The sequence below is a fragment of the Psammomys obesus genome, unplaced genomic scaffold (genome assembly GCF_907164565.1).
Source record: "Psammomys obesus unplaced genomic scaffold, mPsaObe1.curated_primary_1811, whole genome shotgun sequence".
In the NCBI taxonomy this organism is placed as follows: domain Eukaryota; kingdom Metazoa; phylum Chordata; class Mammalia; order Rodentia; family Muridae; genus Psammomys; species Psammomys obesus.
The window spans coordinates 35,804,954-35,824,690 of record NW_026585644.1 but is presented as its reverse complement, the minus strand read 5'-3'; the positions used below and the strand labels follow the sequence as shown (position 1 = coordinate 35,824,690).

Genomic DNA, 19,737 nt, shown 5'->3' with positions numbered 1-19,737 from the left:
CATCCTGTTGTATACATCTTGATTGGAATAACAGCATATAGATGATAGATCTGTAATTTCTACTTACAAGGTAGAATCCTGGTTCCATGCAAAGTACAAAGTAACTAGAGGCTTGTAGTTTTGGCACCAGATTTGTTAGCTCTCTGCTCGTTAGCTAAATTTTGGTTTTGCTTCGTTTTTGGAAAAAAAAGACAAAGGCTGCTTGAAACTGTCTCTTACTCCTTAGTGGTCCCTATCTGATCTGGCCAGCTACCAAGCTGAGGAAAAGGGTGTGTGTCTCCTTCCTTCTCCCCTTTCATCTTTAAAGCCCTCCAAAAACTTTCCAGCTGTTCCGTAGCCTTCCTGGAAGGCTACCTTTTCATTCTCCCTGCTAAATAAACATGGCCGCAACCTCCACCCAGGCCTCACCACCATCAGGGACTCCAGAAACGTCTCCTGATTGGCTGGCAGGCATCAGGAAGCTTGACCTATCTCTGATGTCAGCAGCTGCAGCGCTGCCAGGGAGCAGTGGCCCGCCTTGTCTGACCCTGGTTTCCTTGCCACACAACTCTCACTGTCCCAAAAAGGGTAATCAATAAGGGCCTATTGGCTCCTCAGACAAAATGAAATCATGTGGGAGCTGGACAAGGATTGCTATGACTCCCCGCCATCTCCAAACAGAATTAGAAGCAAACGGCTGCCTAAGGGCCTGAGGAAAACTCCAGCTAGAACACCTGAATACCCTACTGAGTGACATAACCCCAGAACAAGATAGGCAACTGGCTCCAGGTCAGAGGGGAAAAAGAGGATATTGAGTCAAAGATGTCTAAGCGTGGCCTTGAGGCTCCCTGGGAATGCTCTAAGACCCTGAATAAGGAGGCATTATTTCCCCCCAAAGACCCAGTGCCACATCAGAAGCTGCTTAGGAAGAAAGAAAAGGTTCTCCGCTCCCACAACGCTCCCCTCATGTGCTCTATTGCAGGAGGTAATTGTCTCCAACATGACTGGGCTCCCTTTTCGCATCTCAGTGTAGATCCCTCTAAATGTGTGTTGAGGGCACAGAGGGTATCGTATGAGGGTAAGATTTCTGGTACAAGGGTCCCTGTTTGCAGGCATGTCTCCTGAGTCCCCAGAATTTAGCCTTATGGTCAAGGAGAGCAGATCTTCCTAGCTCAGGGCTCACTTGGCTAACATCCAGACTTGACTGCTGCCCTTGCACATCTCTTCTACAACCCACGTTGTGCTCAGATTCACTGAACACACAACACCAAGATGGAGCACAAGGAACTCAAGATCTGGAATAGGAAGGGAAGGTAGATAATTGAGTTAACCAGAGCAGGAGGGAGGAGAGGGGATCCTGGAAAGGCAAGGACATGGAGCATCCACTCAGTAGTAATCACCCAGTGTACACACAGCCTAGTACCTCCCTGAACCTGTCACTGTGTGTACCATAGCACTAAAGGGACTGAGCAGTGGTGGATGTTCTGATGCTTCAGATCCAGGGTAGGAGAGCAGCTAGCAAACCAGCAAGGCATGTCTACAAATGTCTGGCTTGATCCAAGCTCAGAGCAGTGATATAGGAGGAGAAAGACAGAAGGAGAGGGAAAAGGAGGAGAAAGGAGAGGAAAGACGGAAACGGAGGAAAGAGTGAGGGTGATATGGGAGAGGAGAGGAGAAAGGGCAGGGAGTGGAAAACAGAAAATGTCTGCCCCAGAGCTAGGCTTTTTTTCACAAGTCAACTTGCTCTTATAATAGCCCAGGGGTAGTTACTTTCACTTCTATTGAAGGGAAGATGAATGAAAGACCACCATGAGTCCATGGCTGCTAGGAAGGAGGGCCAGGATGTGAACCCAGAATCTATAGTCTTCTCATCAGCTCAGCCACTGCCAGTAGATAGATCACCAATCAGAGAAGCATTGTGTGGGAAGGAGGTGGGGGACAGTCCCAGCTCTGAGCCCCTGCGTGAGCAGTAAACAGTCAGTGCTCAACCCTCTGACAAAGAATCAAGGCGACAAGATAATAAGATTTTCTCTCCAAAGTTCACTGCTGTCAGTTTGCACTGAGTTGGAACAAGTGGGGGGGGGTGGCATTTCAGCTCTCCTCCAGGCAGGCAGTCGAGGAGCAACTGAAAACACCAATGAAACCAGGTCCTGAGAAAACTATCACTGTCAATGGTCCCCAAAGTCCTTATGTCCCCACAAGGCTCACTCCAGGAGACTGACTGGCCAGGGGAAGCCTCCAGCCCAGGGGCAGGGAAAAGCCTGACCAGGTGGTGCTTTCTCGGAAGCCTCTGAGTCACTTTAGCTAATCAGATGAAGAAGATGGAGGAGAAAATGGGGTGAGTATTAAGTCCTGGGAAATTACGTTTGTCAGCTTTGCACATGCAATTATGCTAACCAAATGGTTGGGCTAATGCAATTAGGACTTCAGAGTCAGGCTCTTCTCTTTCTCTCCCCTCCCTCCATCCCTAATTCTGTCCACCTCCCTTTCTCCGTCTCCACCTCTGTCTCTGTCCCTGTGGTAACAGATGATGCTGCAGCCGAGCAGGTGCAATTAGGCTCAGCCACTCTCCCTCCCTAAGAAGTCCAGTTGAAGACTTGAAAGCTCCAAGGCCCTGTACCCCTTTCCCCTCTACTAGGAGCTCAGATGTGGCAGAGGCAGGAGCAAAAGAAGCCCAGTATCACCATTTTGGAGTCTTGACAAAAAAAAAAAAAATTACAACCTTGCTTCTTCCAAATTTGGCCATGAGTTTGCTTACCACTTCCAAGTATGCATCTTGAACAAAGAGGGCAGAAAAAAAAAAAAACTGTAGAGGCCTGGGCCAGTGAGATGGTTCAGCCAGCAAAGCACTTCTTGTGCAAACATGATGACCTTCATTTGATCCCTGGAAACCCTCAGAATGGAAGAAGAGAACCAACTGCTGAAAGTTAACCTCTGAGCTGCACACAAGCATGGGCGGGCACACACACACACACATATAATAGTGATGGTGATGATAACGATGATGATTTTGTATATATGTAATCATATCTTCTATATATAATATATACTTACATGTTCCTAGAAAGAACTCTAGGAGTCAGAACCTCCAAGCTCTGTCCTGGCCAATTCACACTAACCAGGTATTAGCCTGATCAGCTTCACAGGGCATTTGTGTGGCCTCTGCATGGCAGCAAACACAAGGGGATGCTTCAGAGGGCAGAGGCTCTTGTGAACACAAACAGGAACAGTTAGCTCACTGTTTCTAAGAAGTCAGGATTTGAGGAACTGAGGAGATAGCTCGGTAAAATGCTTACCCCAAAGGCACTATGACCTGAGTTTAACCTCCAGAACCCACATTTTAAAAAGCTAGGAAAGTCCTGGGGCTAGCTGGTCAGCCAGCCACATCAAGCCAGTGATCTCCAGACAAAATAGAGACTGTCTCAAGAAACAGGATGGAAGGCACCTAAGAGAAAACTATCTCTCCACACTCAAGCATACACATGTATGCAGGCATATACAAACATACATGAACATACATGCGAACATGCATGTGCACGTGTGCATAGATACACACACACACACAGAGTCAACATTTAAATCATTCCAGTCCCTTCCCATTTCCAGCTCTATGATTCCAAGGCTGAAGCAATGTGGGGTAAGGGAGCCATAGTTTTCGACTGCCCTTCTCTCCAATTAACCCCATGGCTGAGCTAATGTGCCCGGAAGTCATGGTAACAGACTGTCCATTTCCACACATGCTCCTATGATTCAAGGACAGATGCCAATTCCAATGAGAAAGTTCGATGTGTTTCATATAAATTGATTGGGTCTATTTCTGCTAAATGCATTATCCATTCACTCAGAACAACTATCAGAGTTAATAGAATTTGTAGCTCAAGCCATTATGCTCCAAGCATGCCCTTCTGGGGATGACGGCATTGTTGGAAGGAAGTCTTCTCCAGGCCCAGCTCCTCTTTCAGAACCTGCTTCTCATTTGGTGGGGGGTCTTTATATGCCTCAGAGCCTTCTGTACTCAGAACCCGTAGGCTGGGCCAAAGGGCACATTATAGTGGCACACCTCATTAGCAAAGCATCGTTTCCCTGCTGATTAGCCTCATTCATAAATAAAGAATATTTAATGGTGTTTTAATGCATCCTTTTACCTCTTCCCTTGTTGGTGTTGTAGACAACCCCATGGCAGGCTGAGGATCGGAAGGAAGCCAAGCCCCCATCTTTAGCCATGGCTCTTCACGGGCACTAGTTTGGGAAGCAGAGGGTTCCACGGTATGAGAATGTCGTAAAACAAGGGCAGGAGACCAAGAGGGATAGCTCACCCATACTGGAATGTGGATGTGGAACTAATGTGTGATTCATGATCCTCATCACTGAAATCAACAAGTTTCTTGGGGAAACTCCATAGGTAGCAGCTTTCCCAAAATGCCTAACCATGGACATTCCTGGGGACTTGCCCCACTCTAGAAGCACCCTCACTGACTCTTCGTCAGGGTCTCCTGTCTAGGAGAGGCTGCCTATATGTACCACCCATTTTCAATGAAATACAGATTCCCGGAATCCTGCATCCCTGTGGGAGCTCTGAAATGGGAGGTTAAAAATCTACCACTCTCAAGCCCTCAGGAATGTCTCATTAGCAACAAAGTTTAAAAGAAACGTGAGGCTGCAGCCTAGAGAAGGCAGTGAGATGGTGTCAGAGGCATAGGGCCTCTTTCAGAGTACTATCTTTCATAAGCAAAGGCCTAGCATCATACAGCAATAATGACCACTGTTATTTGTGTAATACTGGGCGCCATGGGCTGTGCTGGGCTACATGGCTGGTTATCTCTCTTGTTGATGCTATGATACTGGCTCCTTACAGACTCAGGTTTACAGAGATTGGCTAAATTACACATTTGTAAGTGGCCTAAAGATCTATTTCTTGAGACTCACATAAAAGGTAACATTTTTTTTTTCTAAGCCATATAAAACCTGGAAGAACAAAGCTGGGATAAAGCGATCTTAGAAGGGTCCCTTTGTTGGAAAGGTCTTCCAGAAAGATCTTGCTATTAAGAAACAACCCCCCATTTTCTGCATTTGGTTTTGCTTAAACAGAGTACACGCACCTCTTCCACTAACGCATAAGACGCCACGCTAGGCAGACAGTACCCTCTCCCCACACACACACAAGAAGGCTGACCTCTGAAGCTCATCGGCATACCCCCATGCACCCCAACCTTCACTGCTGCACCCTCACCAGCACCCGCTCAGCTGGGGAGGAACTCTTTAAGTGTGGCAGAAATGTTGCCACAGACACAGTCCGTGCAACCCATTCAAAGACCTGGCAACTCATTCATTCTTAGTCTACTTCCCTGCTTTTGAATCCTGTGCAGTATGCCCTCTCTCTCTCTCTCTTCTTTTTTCTTCTGGTTTTAGATTATCACCTATTTAGAATAATTATAATAGCTGTTATGTATAAAGTACCTGTTTTAATAAGGCTCGGGGGCTTCTCATTGATGCACAGATTTAGCACCTTCCAAATTAACTTGTCACTCTTCATTTGGGTGTGACTTCCTTCCCCGGGAGCCAGCGTGGCTGTGCTCCAGGGAGAGAGGTGATGTGGAACTAATGTGTGATTCATGATCCTCATCACTGAAATCAACAGGTTTCGATTAGTGAAAGTGGCTTTGCATGCTGGGGGTCCAGTCAACACCCCCCAGGGGCGGGGGAGGTAGCCAGCTCTTAATGACCAAGGCCCTGCTTGGTGACCAAGGAAGGGGGCGTGCTGACCGTAATTGCATGAAACTAAAGAATGGTTGAAAGCATCCTGCTTACCAGAGAGAGCTTCTCAGTATATTCTAGAGCTCTGAACTCTGGCTCAAGGGCCCACCACTTCACTGTTTGTATCCCACATGCTTCCATTCTGCACAAACCTGCAGACAGTAAGGCCAGGCAGTGTCTCTCTCATTTTATGCTTGAAAAACCTCTGAGGATGGATGGTACTTGAGAAAGAAATATTGCATAATTGTGCTGTGTGTGTGAGTGTGTGTGTGTGTGTGTGTGTGTGTGTATTCATACTTCCATACATCCATGTGAGTGTGTGTGTATATGTGTGTGTGAGAGAGAGAGTGTGTGTGTGTGTGAGTGTATGTGTATATGTGTATGTGTGTGTGTGTGTGTGTGTGTGTATGAGAGAGAGAGAGAGAGTGTGTGTGTGCACATGTGAGTACATGCATCTCGGGTTCCTGTGGGTTTGGGTTCATGACTGCACAGTAAACACGTGTGGAGGTCAAAGGACAACCCCAGGTGTCAGTCTGCAGGCACCTTCCACTGTTTTTTGAGAGACGGCCTCTCATTGGCCTGGAACTTCACCATATAGGCTAAGCTAGCTGGCCCATGAACTTACAGAGATCCACATGTCTCCACGTCCTCTCTCAATACCACTGGCAGTACAGGCATGTACCACCACATATGGCTTTTGCGAGCATAGGTTCTAAAGGTCTGAACTCATCTCCTTATGCTTCCTAGGCAAGTGCTTTACTGACTGAACCACTTCCCTAGACCCCGATACTACGGCTTTTAAGCACAGAACGCTTGGATCTAAATTCTAGCAATGCTGATCACTTTAGGCAACCTCCTTCTCCTTCTGCCGCATCTGTTTTTTATAGATCTAGGAGCTAGAGAGCTTGCTAGGTTCAGATCCCCAGAATCCACATTAAAGCTGGGGAGGCATGGCAGCTCACATGTAATGCCAGAGGAGGTAGAGACAGGGGATCCAAGACCAAGCTGGCCAGCCAGACTAGCCAGCTAGGTGTGAGCTTCACACTTGCCTCAGTATATAAAGAGAGACTGAAGAAGGCATCCCATGTCACCCTCAGATCTCCACACACATGTGGACAAATGTGCAGGCACAACCGCATAAAAACACATGTACCCACACACATGCCAACATGAAGATATAGACACATGTGCACCAAACATAGTCAAAAAATTAGTTGTTATATTATTAGCAGTAATAGCTCACAGGTTTTTCTATAAGGACCACATAATTAATACAAGTCAAGGGTTCAGAAGAGTGTCTGAACCCTAGTGAGCCTTTCTTACTTCTCCTATTCTAGGACTGAGGAAAGTGAGAGTCAGAGGGTGAACGACCTACCATCTCTCTACAGAGTCAAGGTTCAACATCAAGGCCGCTTACTTCAAAGCCATTCCCACAGTGCACCCCTGCCTGTCATAGCAATCTGAGATACCACCCAACTGCCCACCAGCATCAAGGCAGAAGGCTTGCTTCATCAGCTGTTTTCTTTTCCCATTCAGGGGATTCAGTTGAGCATTCGGTTCACAAGTTAGTACTGCTTCTCCTGAAACACAATCCTGAAAGAGCCTGTGTTTGCGATGAATCAAGCCTGCTTTGGGTACCTACACTGTGCCAAGGCCTATGGCTGGGAGCAAGCCAAGCACTGCTCTTGAAAACTGTACCACCCAGAGCTGGTCCACACAGGCCTCCATAGCAAACCACTGTTCCCATCTGGAATGAGGACATGTGACCCATCACTTCTCCAGCTCTGATGTCATCCTGCCCTAGATTGTGCATCGCAAATTATCCTGAACCAACTCACACAGAGTGGCACTTGCCTGTGATCGCAGCATTTGGGAGGCAGAAGATGAATAGGCAATTCAAGTTCATCCCCCGTGATAGAGTGATTTTGAGGCCAGCTTAGGCTACGTGAGTCCTTGTGGTTAGAAGGAGAAGAAAAAGAAGGAAAGGAAAGAGGGAGCAAAGGAGCAGGGCTTTGTACTGCCACTTTAGAAGCCCCACACATGCACACCACTCTGACAGACTCCAGTGAGGCTCTAGTCCCATGCTTTGGGATGGGAGAATTATGACCTCCTGGCAAAACACCTAAGGAATATCAGGGCCTACGCTGCCCAGAGCTGCAGACAGGAGCCACCACCCTCTCTCTCCCAGTTGGCCTTGAGAAAACACATTGTTTTCTACATTTGTTTCAGTGACAGGTTACATAAGTGGAAGACAATAAATGATCCAAGAGCTTTGGGCTCAGCATGCCTTGATTAAGATCATTTAGCTCACGACTGGCAGAACACAAAGGCCCTACATCAGTGCGCAGTAAGCGCTTGTTTAGGAAGTCCGCTTTAATCATCATTTTCCTTCCAGACTCGCTGCCTCAGCCTGGAGCCCAGCCCTGCGTCCCGCTCTTGTTACACTAAATCTTCAGTGACCTTTACAGAAAAGTATTGTATTTTGCAATTCTTCTGAGTCAGGAGGTAGACTGAGACCCAAGACAAACACCAAGATGGCTTTCCTGCTTGCCCCTCCCCTGCCAAGAGAAAAAAAAAAAAAAACACAGGATAGAACTGCCCTAAGGGTTGTTGGGGCACAGAGAAGAAAGAGGAGTAAAATTCAGCCCAATCAGGGCCTCCCTGAGGGGAACAGACAGACAGAAAAACCTTGCTGTGGGCAGGGACTTTGCTATGATCCAGTACTTTGAAGCAAAGTGCTGTGAATATATCAGCCTTAAATAGCACACATTATTTGTTTATCAATGCCTGTGAGTAGGAAGCCAGGCCCAGCTCATGCAGCGATGCTAAGATCTCATCTGAAAGCTTGACTGGGGAAGGAGTCACCTCCAAGCCCACAGGACTCCTGACAGTTCCTGGAGAGTGGGGCTGAGAACCCCACTTCCTAACTGTCTAGAGACCATCATCAGTGCTTGCTCACCTTGGAAGCCTACTTCCTTACAGATGCGATATGGGCAGGGAAAGCCAAATGGAAGGGAAAAAAAGAATGTTAAAAGACAGTTGTAATCTTGAAAATGGCATCCCATCACCTTTGGATACTTTATTGGTAAAAGAGCTCAGGGTCTCACCCTCAAAGATAGAGGGTTACACAGGTGTGAACCTCAGGTGAAGACAAGTTCAAGTCCCCCAACAGTGGCTTTCACGCATAGAACACTTACACCAGGAAACCCTGAGAGCCCACTGATGGAACTCCCAGGCTGTGTCCTGAAAGTGTCCATGCATTCCATGGGTATTTAACTCTTCACAAAGCACCTCCTGAGTGCCACATGACACCAGGACAGTGGGCTGGCAAAGGGGCCTAAAGACCAAGGATCTTTCTCAGAGCTGATTGTTGTAGTAAGAAAGTAAGATCATTTCTAATGGGCGATCAAGGATATAAAACAAGATATTCATATGAAATATTGTGATACAGTTAACTTTGTTATCAAAATGTATAACCAAACCCACTGGGCAAATTCATGCCTGTGAGCTGTATACTCTGTGTGTGTGTGTGTGTGTGTGTGTGTGTGTGTGTGTGTGTGTGTGTATGTGTGTTCTGTGTCCATGCATTTTTCCATTTTATTTCTTTTACTAAAATTATAAGAAAACTCTAGGTTTTTGCCATTAAAATCTAGCCATTTTTTAAGTCAAGAGGGGACAGGATTATGCATTTAGAGTCCACTAAATCAACTGTCTGTTTGCAAGTAAAAGCATTACATCTATTAGGGGGAGGGGTAGATGTCTTTTGAGGGGTCCTGAATTCCCCATATAATCCTTCTCATCAATATTGATTGATAGAGGGTCTGTAGTCTTCCAAAACTTGTCCTGATCTTAGAAACCATGGAAACTCCTGAACCTTCTCCATGAATTTGTTATTTGTTTTTGTTTTTTGTTTTTTTTTTTCCAAACAGATCCCAGGTGACTGAGCCAGAAAGGCCTGATTTGTTTTTAGGAGTGAATATTGACTGTGAGTTCACAAGAAGGTGAAAGCAAATGTGTTCATCTAATTATTATTGTTTTAGTAAGTGACTGGCAGGTTTAATGATCATACTCTGGGATTAATGTTAGCGTGTAGAGAAAATAAGGCAGAGCTCTGGGTTATCTACCAACCTGCCTGAGGATCGATAACAAAGCCTCCACATTATTTAGCCCAGCTACCTAGGAAAGAGCACTATTTCTTTCTTCTCAACCAGCCCTGTGACTTTGATCCTTCTAATGAGTCCATTCTACCCATCATCTGATCTGGTCCATCAACCACCGGGTGAAAAGAAGTCCCCCTGCTTAAAGTTTAATACTGCAGGGTTTTCTCAAAGATGGCATTTTAGTTATGTGTATGTTTGGGAATGTATGAGTGTATATACACGTGGTATGTTAGTGCATGTACACTTGGTCTGAGTGTGTGCTGGGGTGCAAGGTGGGGTCCTTTCAGTCCTGGGCAATAAACAAAGCTTCTAACAAGCATATAGATATACTATCAGAGCTTGTGCAGTTAACCTATCTCTATGCTATACACTTACACAGAAGCTAAGAGCCAAAAGCCTAGGACCCTTCAGTGTTCATGGCCTCTCCTTCTCAGCTACTCAGCAAGAGTGGGAGCAAGGGTATGGCCTGCTCTCTTCTTTCTGTTGTGTTTTGTTTACATTTTGGGTTTCATTTCACAAAGGTCCATGTACCATGTTCTTTGTGTCTAGCACTATTTTAGGCTCTGGGCCGTGAACAGAATAGACTTAACCCAACTCTAGCCAGACTGTACTAATGTCCAGATTTCGTCTTTTCCAACAGTGACATGCTAAGGAGGAAGGGAAGCAGGCTAAGGGGCAGAAGCAGCAGCGGCAGACTGCGGTGGTGTGTGCACACGTGTTGTGACACTGAAATACCGAGTAAGAAAATTTCAGGGTACTTCAAGGGTATGCGGAAAATGCTTTATGGCTAGGCATGTGGCCTAGGGAAGGACTTTTGGCTCTTAGTTTCTGCTTAGGCTTAGAATAATGGAAGTCAGTCTATTGACCAAGTTCTGACAGTATATCTATATGCTTCCTAGAAGCTACTTTGTTTACTGCCCATGACTGAAAGGGGGTAGGATCCCACCTCTACCCCAGTACACACTCATGCCAAGTATACGTAGACTCGTACATAGCCAAACATATGAACCAGCCACTCATAAGGCCTATAGGTCTTGACCATGACATGTGCCAAGACACAGCAGAAGGTGAATAGGAACAAAGGAGGAACCTTTCTGAGCAATCTAGGACAGTGGGCTGTCTCTGATGGTTGTTTTGTCCATCAAGGAAGCCATGGGCCAGTATCCATGGAAGACTTAAGAACCTTGTCTCATTTTGTTGATGTTACTGTTTGAGGCCTTGTATTTGTAGCAAGACCCTCAGGTCCATGGTGTTTTTGTTGCAAGTGGGTAGGAGGCCTTGATCCAGGATATTCTGCTTAAATCAAGCCAGTACCCATTAAAATTTAAAATAGAAATAAAGTACAATAAAAATAGCATCGTAGATAACTGTTGATGTCTATTCAGAGACCCTGTATGTGCTGTTAGTTCAGCACCTGGTGATAGCAAGCCTCCCATCTCTGTGGCCCCTGGCTTTTTCCTCATGCTTGTTGCCTCATAATTCTAACATGGCCTTAGCAGCTCCAGTCAGAGTACTTGCAGTGCAGGCAGGAGTGAGAGCAAAAGCACATCTTCTCTTCTTGCCTCCAGCTGCTCAGCCTCAAACATTCGGTCCTAATGTTCTCCCATCGGTTTCCGCTCTACTCTTGGTTTTGGGGTACCTCACTTTCTTGTGGGTTTCCAACTGTCTTGGGGCTCTGAGACCCAGACCTGGCAGTCAGAACTTTCTGTTCTTTGGGTTTGTGTCTACCTTGAAATCAGTCGGGCTGCCTATCTATACCTACCTGCCCATCCTCCAGAAGGGACATCATCCCACCAGGCTGGAAGGATTTCAGTAACCTGTGAGTCTGAGACACACAACCAGCAAAGCACTGGGTGCTAAGTAGTTAAGGCATGGCTTCCAACACAGCACTCCCAGAGAGACAGAAATCCTAGTGACATCACCCTGATGGTGGTACACCAATCAAGTCTTGTCTTTCAAGAACTTAGCAGGGTTCTACTGGTCTGTGTAGGGACAGAGCCAGTGTTTGAGCCACCATCACTTTCCACTTAAGCCTTACCACCAAATCCATTATGTATAACCTGCAGATGGCTAGGTCCATGGCACCCTTGTCAATATCAAATACTTTATTAGCCCAGCTCTGGCCCGACGCCAGCTTGGGAATAACTGAATTAGCCCCAAAGCCTCCTTTAACTTAATTTTTACAGCTCTGCTTTCAGAATAGTGAGTTGATTTTTTTTTTGGGGGGGGTTGTTTTTCCCAGTGACCTTTCTCTTCTCCCATGTGTGACTGTGTTTCCCTCAGGGAGCAGGGGGTAGCTGAGAACACAAAGCAGCAGCCATCACAGGCGCCATTAAGCTCCTGCAGATTGCTGGGTGTCGGAACTGTTTAGGGTAATTCAGTCCTGAGAGCAGCTTTTATCTCAATAGCCCTGACTTGCTGCCTGCTGATGGGAGGTCCTTCTCTAGGGAGCGGTGCTTGCCTCCCAGCAGCAGGGAATTCGGGCCTCTGACCTCTGTCCCAGGATACTTCAGTATCACTCGCCATCTCACCTGTCTAGAGGAACTTCACGGGGAACAAAGGTCCAATGAGATCTCATGTGAGAGCACAGAGCAAGCCAGGGGCTGGTGACACCACAGCTCTTGTCAGGTAAAGCCTCCACTATCAAAGAGCAAGAGAGCCATAGCCTGAGAGCTTTGTGTGAATGAATAGGAGTGGGGGTGTCTGGGGCAATGAATACAGATACATGCATATAATGGCATAGGTGTGTATACAAGCATGTAAGAATATGGGGCACCATATGTATGCACACAAATAATTTCCATGAAAGCTAACGAAACAACAGCAATGGGAATCTACCCAGAAACCATGAGTGATGGGGAAGAGCAGCTCCGCCCTTCCTCACTCCACGAGGCCTCAGGCTCACTCTGTCATCCCCTGCTTCTTGTTTAACTTTTCACATGATTCATTATCTTATGAGGTGAGAGCAACAATCCCCTTTCCTTCCTTTTCTATAGGCGTAACATGATTGCAAAGCTGAGGCTTACTCAAGGATGGAGATGCTATTCAAATGCATCATAATTAAATATGCCGAGGCTGAAGGCCTAGCTGCATTCCCAACCCTGCTGGCTCAGAACCATGGAAACACCCTCTCATCTGGAGTTAGACTTCCAGTGTTTCCCACCACCCACTAAATATGAAAAACAAAGTGGAAGTAATTTCCAAAACTCTGAGATGAAAAGTCAGGGGCCCTACAGTTTAACCATGCAAGGTAGAGGCCCCCTCCCACACCCTCAATATTGGATAAAAAATAAAACACAAGAGAATGCACTGAAGTTCTGAGAAGAAAGGAAGAGAGAGAGAGAGAGAGAGAGAGAGAGAAAGAAGAAAAACAGATCCATATGAAATATTTGTACCTAGGACCATTTAGTGAAAGGTCAGATAGCCCTGAACAATTCATAAAACTTAGGTGGCCTTGCCAAGCCATGGCTAAATTGTACTTAGTGGGGAGTTTCCAAAAAAGGAAAAACATGACATAACAGCAGGTTCAAAGATAAGCTTTTTGGAGATATCCCTGAGGCAAAATAGAACACCTGCTGCCAGAGGGCAGAGATGTAGGCAAGGGTTCAGACAAGGAAGGTGCACCAAAGGGCTGATCCCAGCACATGCGCTGTGTTGCTGTGTCTTGTTTGTTTGTTTGTTTCAAAAGATTCTGGGGGAAAGGCAGTGATGGCACTGAGGACATAATTTGTTTGATGTGTAAGTTTTTTCCCCCCAATCTCTCTAAATCCTTACATAAAAACAGAATTTAAATCAAACCCCGAAACCTTCAGCCAACAAAATGATGATAAATTAATTAATTCTCTTCCAAGAACCTCAAAATAGGAGTGAATGGAGACAGAACATTAGCTTGTTTTAGAACCCCCCCAGGTCTGCGTGGTAACATGGGTGCTAGAGAAAGGAGAGGAAATGGCAGAAGGCTGAGCTGAGAGCAGCTGCCGAGATGAGGCATGAGCTGGGTTGAAGATGCCACAGGGTCTGAGAACAGAGGTACAAGGTAAACTCTGAAAGAGCCAGTGTGATGTGGCCTCCTTGCCTCCACTTCACACGAAAGCATCCATGATGAGAAGAAACATCTGGGGCTGAAATAAATATGGAGTAGGGAAGAACACCAGACAAGAAGTAGGAGAATTCCTCAGTACAAGAGGGAAAGCAGAAGCCGCAGAGAGCCAGCTGCATGTCCTTGCATGCCACATCCTCATAGAGAGGGCTCTAGGAGAAACCCCTGAGCCTGATGGTTTGGGAAAACTCTAAAATGTGGAGCAAGAAAGTTCCAGGATTACCACTGAAGGGGAGAGAACCAAAGAGAACAAAAGAAAGACAACTCAGTGCTGGAGTAAGTCACAACTATGTGATTCAATTTCAAAAGGAGCCAAAATACTTAGTCAATGACACGAGGTATCAGAAAATGACATATTAACAGGCCCTCTTCAGAAAAGCTCAGGATTCAGATATCAAGCCTCAGGGAGGGATTAAAACATGTTTCCAAAAGTGAAATACTGACATGGAATGCGAAGTCACAAAAACAGTTCATTCCTTGCTCAGACATAGAAAGCTGAAAGATGGCTTCTTGAAAATCAGAAGGATGAGAAGCAACATAAACAGACAGAGAAGACCCGGTTAGAGATCCCAGCAGCACCAGAAGAAGAAAGCCCAGGAGCGGTGAGGCACTGAGCATGAAAATGCCTGAAGTCTCCAGGAAAAGAGACCACTGCTCATTAAAGGGGTGCACTGCGTATGTAAGGCTGATCCAGACTGAGCAACGCCAAAGCCATTCTTGCAAAATTTCTGGTCTTTAAAGAAAAAGGATTCTTTTGTCCACCGAAAAGGAAAATTGGATTATTAGCTTTCAAAAAGTACTAACACGTTATATCATAAGAAAGTAAGGAAGCATGTTGATAGGCCTTAGGGGAAAAGACTATTAATATATATATGGCCAGTGAACTCTTGTGCCTCAACTATTCTTTACTGTTACAAAGGCTTGGGTTTCATTATGGTATTTTTCAAACGCCATGTGGTTTGGTTTTTCTTCCGTGCCTTCTTCCCTATCCCCACACCCTCCCTCCTATACTCACACATACATTTTCCACTTCCTGTTTCTACAAAATCAACTTAAAACTGTGATTCAAACAATAAGAATAACTGAAGAAATTCCAAATGAGGAAGAATATGCACAGTAAATATACAGTAACTACAGAAGTAATACTAGTAAGGGGTTGAAAGGAAAGAGCACTGTGTGTAAAAACCCTCTGCCTGGTCAAGGGAGATGGGTAAAACCTACAAGAGGTCTGGAGAGATGATTCCGCGGTTAAGAGCACTTGAACTGAGCACCTCACAACCACCTGGGGATCTTATGCCCTCTAGTGGCCTCTGTGTGGACCTGCACACACATAAACACACACAAACAAGTTAATTTTTTAACTATGAGCAATAGTGGGACATAATTTTTAAAAAAGCTGAACTGCTCCAGTGTTTATATTAATGATGGTAGCAATAACATAAATATCATCCCTCTGTAAGTAAGGACAGATAAATTAATAATTCCTGGATATTCAAAGTCTATTACCGTATGATCGAGGAACACGATTCTCAATGTGGAGAAAAACCATACAGATGTAATACAGAAGTGGTTCAATAAAGAGCTCTCCTGAAGGCGAAATGGAAAATGCTCATATGAGCTCAGGCAGTGTATGTACATCTGGCCCATCTGGATGTGTCCATACTGTACACATATATGACCGTGTGTGTTCCCCGCCTCTGTCACCAGACAAACCAAGAGACAGCCACCAGCCCAGCAGCAAAGAGCTGCTCTAGCACTCAGATCTTTGTGCCTAAAATCTCTTTTGTCACTAAGGGAAATTGGGGCTTATAGGAAAAGGTCTGATCCGAGGGCTGGATAAGGAACATTTTGTCACACCACGTAGCAAGAGCTTTAAAAAAAAAAATGTTCTTTATTGGTGTATAATTACACATAGTATAGAGTTTCATGAACAGTTTCTTTCAAACATGGCATTTTTTGGCTATATTGCAAACGTCCCTTGTCCTTCCCTTTCTCCTTCCCCACTGCCTTCTCCCGCTGGTGCCCTTCCTTCACCTGGGCTCTTCACTCTCAAGTTACATATGTGCATTAATGGTTTTATATGTCTGCATAAAAGCTGGGGTACAGAAACAAGAGAAAACATGTGATTTTGTTTTTCTGAGTCTGGCATATTTGGGTTAATGTGGTTTTAGGGAAGTTTGGGTTTCTTTGTATGTTATGTAAATATGCTTTTGTCTGAATCCCAAGCATGGGATTTTAGTTGGGCTATCATTTGTCCACACCTGTTAATTGTCTTGTGCAGAGTGTGGCTTTTGCCGGCTGGTAATGTATGACCTTCCCACACGAGGCGTGTAGAGAAGCGTGCTCTAGGGCTCTGAGAGTGTAAATGTGAGAGCGAGAAAGAGAAGGTGGCGTTCGGTGTGGCATTAGGTGTGGCATTAGGTGTTGCCGTGTGGCGTGGAGCACTTTGGAGAGGCCAGAGAGCAGAGTCGGTGCAGTGGCTTAGAGCAGACAGACAGAGAGAAGCGCTTCGGGGTGCAGTAAGCATGGAGGAGACTGGCTGCTTCCGCAGCTGATAGAGATCGGTATTGACCCTAGAAGAACCCTTGACCCTAAATAGTCAGGAGAAGTTAAGGGGTCTGAGCCTCCTCTACCCACCAACCTTTTCTCTCTTTTACTTAATTTGGGGGATTGGTGGAAGGGAGGTGGCGGCCTAAACACCCCAAACAGAGTAAGAGTTTTTTAAAAGTGACACAGGTGGCTTTCCGTTACGGTGTGGTGATCTCCAGTTGCCCCTAACAACTAACATCCTTTCATTCATCTTTATGGCTGACTAAAACAACATTGTGAATATAATATACCATGTTTGGTGGTGCTTTTTTACATGTGACTCAAACGTAATTACATCATTTCCCCAACTCCTCCTTATCCTATTTCTCTCATGTCTGACCCTTTCCACCCCCCCCCCAAAACTCACAGCCTCCTCTTCCCTCATCATTGTCCTTATAAACACATAAACAAGTAAACGCATAAACACAACGTGCTGTGCCCATCCGGTGGCGCCTGCTTGTGTATGTTTCTCGGGGTGACCACTTGGCATTAGACATCCAATCGGCTGCTCAACCCAGAGGAACACTCATTCTCTTCTCAGAGGTTGCTAATTGTCTTCATCTCAGAATAGGCCGCCACGAGATTTCTCCCATCTATGTCAAGAGAGCAACAGCTGCTGAAGTTGTTTGGGTCATAACAGCCATGTTGTTGCGGATGAAGCTTCCCTGTCATAGGTAGAAGGTATTGTCTCGTTGTAGATTCTCTGGCCCATTAGCTCTCACAACCTTTCCACCTCCATTTCCTCCATGTTCCCCGAGCCTTTGGGGTAGGGGTTGTGATGTAGGTATATTAAGTGGGGCAGAGCACTCTGCTCACTTGTTGTCATCTTGACTAGCTGTGGATTCGTGTGATGATCTTCTGCTCAAAGAAGCTTCTGCGATGAGGAGTGAGATACACCTATCTGTGGATACCAGGATGTTATAAGGAACAGTTGGAAACTACGCTGGTTAAGAATGCAGTGGTAATAGGTTCTCCTATTAAGATCCACGACCTCACTGGCCACGTGGTGAAGAAATATCGTGGTGGGATTGCAGACTGGTAACAGCCACTCTGGAAATTAGCCCACCAACTGTGAGTGAGGGTTCCCTTTGCCCCAGATCTTCACCAGAATTTGTTGTTGCCTGTTTTTCTTGCTCTTAGCCATTCTGACTAGAGTGAGAATGTTTTAATTTGCATTTCCCTAATTGGTAAGGATAGTGAACATTTTTTGAGATATTTATTTCTTCTTTTGAGAACTGTCCGTTCAGATACATGGCTCATTTTTTTTAATTGGGTTTGTTTGTTTCCTTGAATCTGTTATTGAGTTATTTATATATTCTGGATATTATTCTGTCTATTCTTTACTCGTTTTGTTTTGTTTTTTCTTAGCCTTTCAGAAGTTTTTTAGTTTTATGAAGTCCCATTTATCAGTTATTGCCCTTAATTCCTGGACAAATGGCATCCTATTCAGGAAGTCTTCCCTGTACTTACATCATGTAAGAGGCTGCCTGTGTTTTCTTCTGGTAGTTTCAGACTTCACATTGAGGTCTTTGGTTTATCTAGAGCCAACTTTTGTGGAGGATGATGGCAGAGAGTCTAATTTCATTCTTTTACATTATACCAAATCTTTTTTCATTCTTTCTTTTATTGATGGTTACCTCGGCTGTTGTGACTGGTACTGCATGGGTGTGCAGGTATCTCTGGTGTATTGATTTAAAATCCTTTGATTATATCCCCAAGGATGGTACAGACGAGCTTTATAGTATATACACTTTTAGGGTTTTTTGTTTTGTTTGGTTTGTTTGTTTGAGGAGCTCACTATTGATTTCCATAGTGGCTTAAACAATCTACAGCCTCCGCAGGAGTGTCTGAGGTTTCCTTTGCTACCACATCTTCACAACCATTTGTTCTTCTTTCCTTTGATAGCCACTCTGACTAGAGTGATGTGGAATATCAGTGGAGTTTGGGTTTGTATTGTACTCATGGCTTAGACGTTAAATATTTTTCATGTTTCTTCACCATTTACATTCAGTGTGTTGAGAAATATTTGTTCATGGCATTTGCTCATGTATTGATGGTTGTTTGGGTTGTTGTGGGGTTTTTTAATTTTGTTTGGGTGGTTTTCTTTTTTACTGTTTAGGTTTTTTTTGAGTTCTTTTTGTACTTTGGATAGTAGTCCTTTGTCAAATGTATAGAAAGTAAATATTTTTCTCTCGTGTGTAGGCTCTTTGCTGAGCATAAATGTTTGCATTCCATACCATCCCATTTGTCAGTCCTTGGCATTATTTCCTGAGCTATTAGAGTCCTTCTGAGAAAGTCTTTGCCTATGCCTCTGTCTTGATGAGTTTTCCATGTTTATGTCTAGCACAAAGAAGCTTGAAGCATCTTCTACAGTCATATACAAACTACATCCACTCCCACTGACCAACGATATGACAGTTTGAGCTTCCAAAGGATACTGATTATGATTAATTAAAACTCAAAAATACATTTAAATTCATAGATCCATAATGATATGCAAATATTTAATTGGACAACTTCAGATAAGATGAAGCCAAGTCCATATCTTGAAAGGCAAAAACAAGGAGAAAGAACTGAATAATACTATCTTTGTTAGTCCTGTCCTATCTCTGAGTGACTACATTGCACATGAAGGACAGCAATTAGACACAGATATATTCCAAATAGTCAGTGGGAAAAGATACAATTAAAACAACATTGGTCTGCAGTTTTCAGTAAATGCTCCTAAACACTGAGCTTCAAGAACATCCAGTATTAAAAAAAAAAAAGACAGAGCAATAATGAGCAGGCATTTGGTACCTGATGAAAAAGCATCACCCAAAGTCAAGCAAAGAGATACAGCTGGCAAGCTTCCGGACAGAGCCCTTTGCTGACCTGACCACGAGAATGCACCACAAATCCAAATCCAGACCCGGTGAAAAACCCCGAATTAAATGGTCTCTGTTCCTCAAAGGATAAAATCAAGCAAAATCAAAGGAGAATTCTATAGATTTAAAGAAACAAATAAATGTAGCCAGGCCTGTCATCTCAGCAATTTGGGAAGCAGATTCAAAGTCAACCTGAGCAAATGTAGTGAGACCTGGCCCCAAAATAAAATGATAGATAGATAGATAGATAGATAGATAGATAGATAGATAGATAGATAGATAGATAGAT

General features: G+C 44.7%; 1 protein-coding gene across 1 annotated transcript in view; it reads left to right on the top strand.

Annotated features, from left to right (window-relative positions):
- Alk (ALK receptor tyrosine kinase) overlaps positions 1 to 19,737 on the top strand; it is a 700,602-nt gene that overhangs the window by 619,162 nt on the left and 61,703 nt on the right. The gene's annotated exons all lie outside the window — the stretch shown is intronic.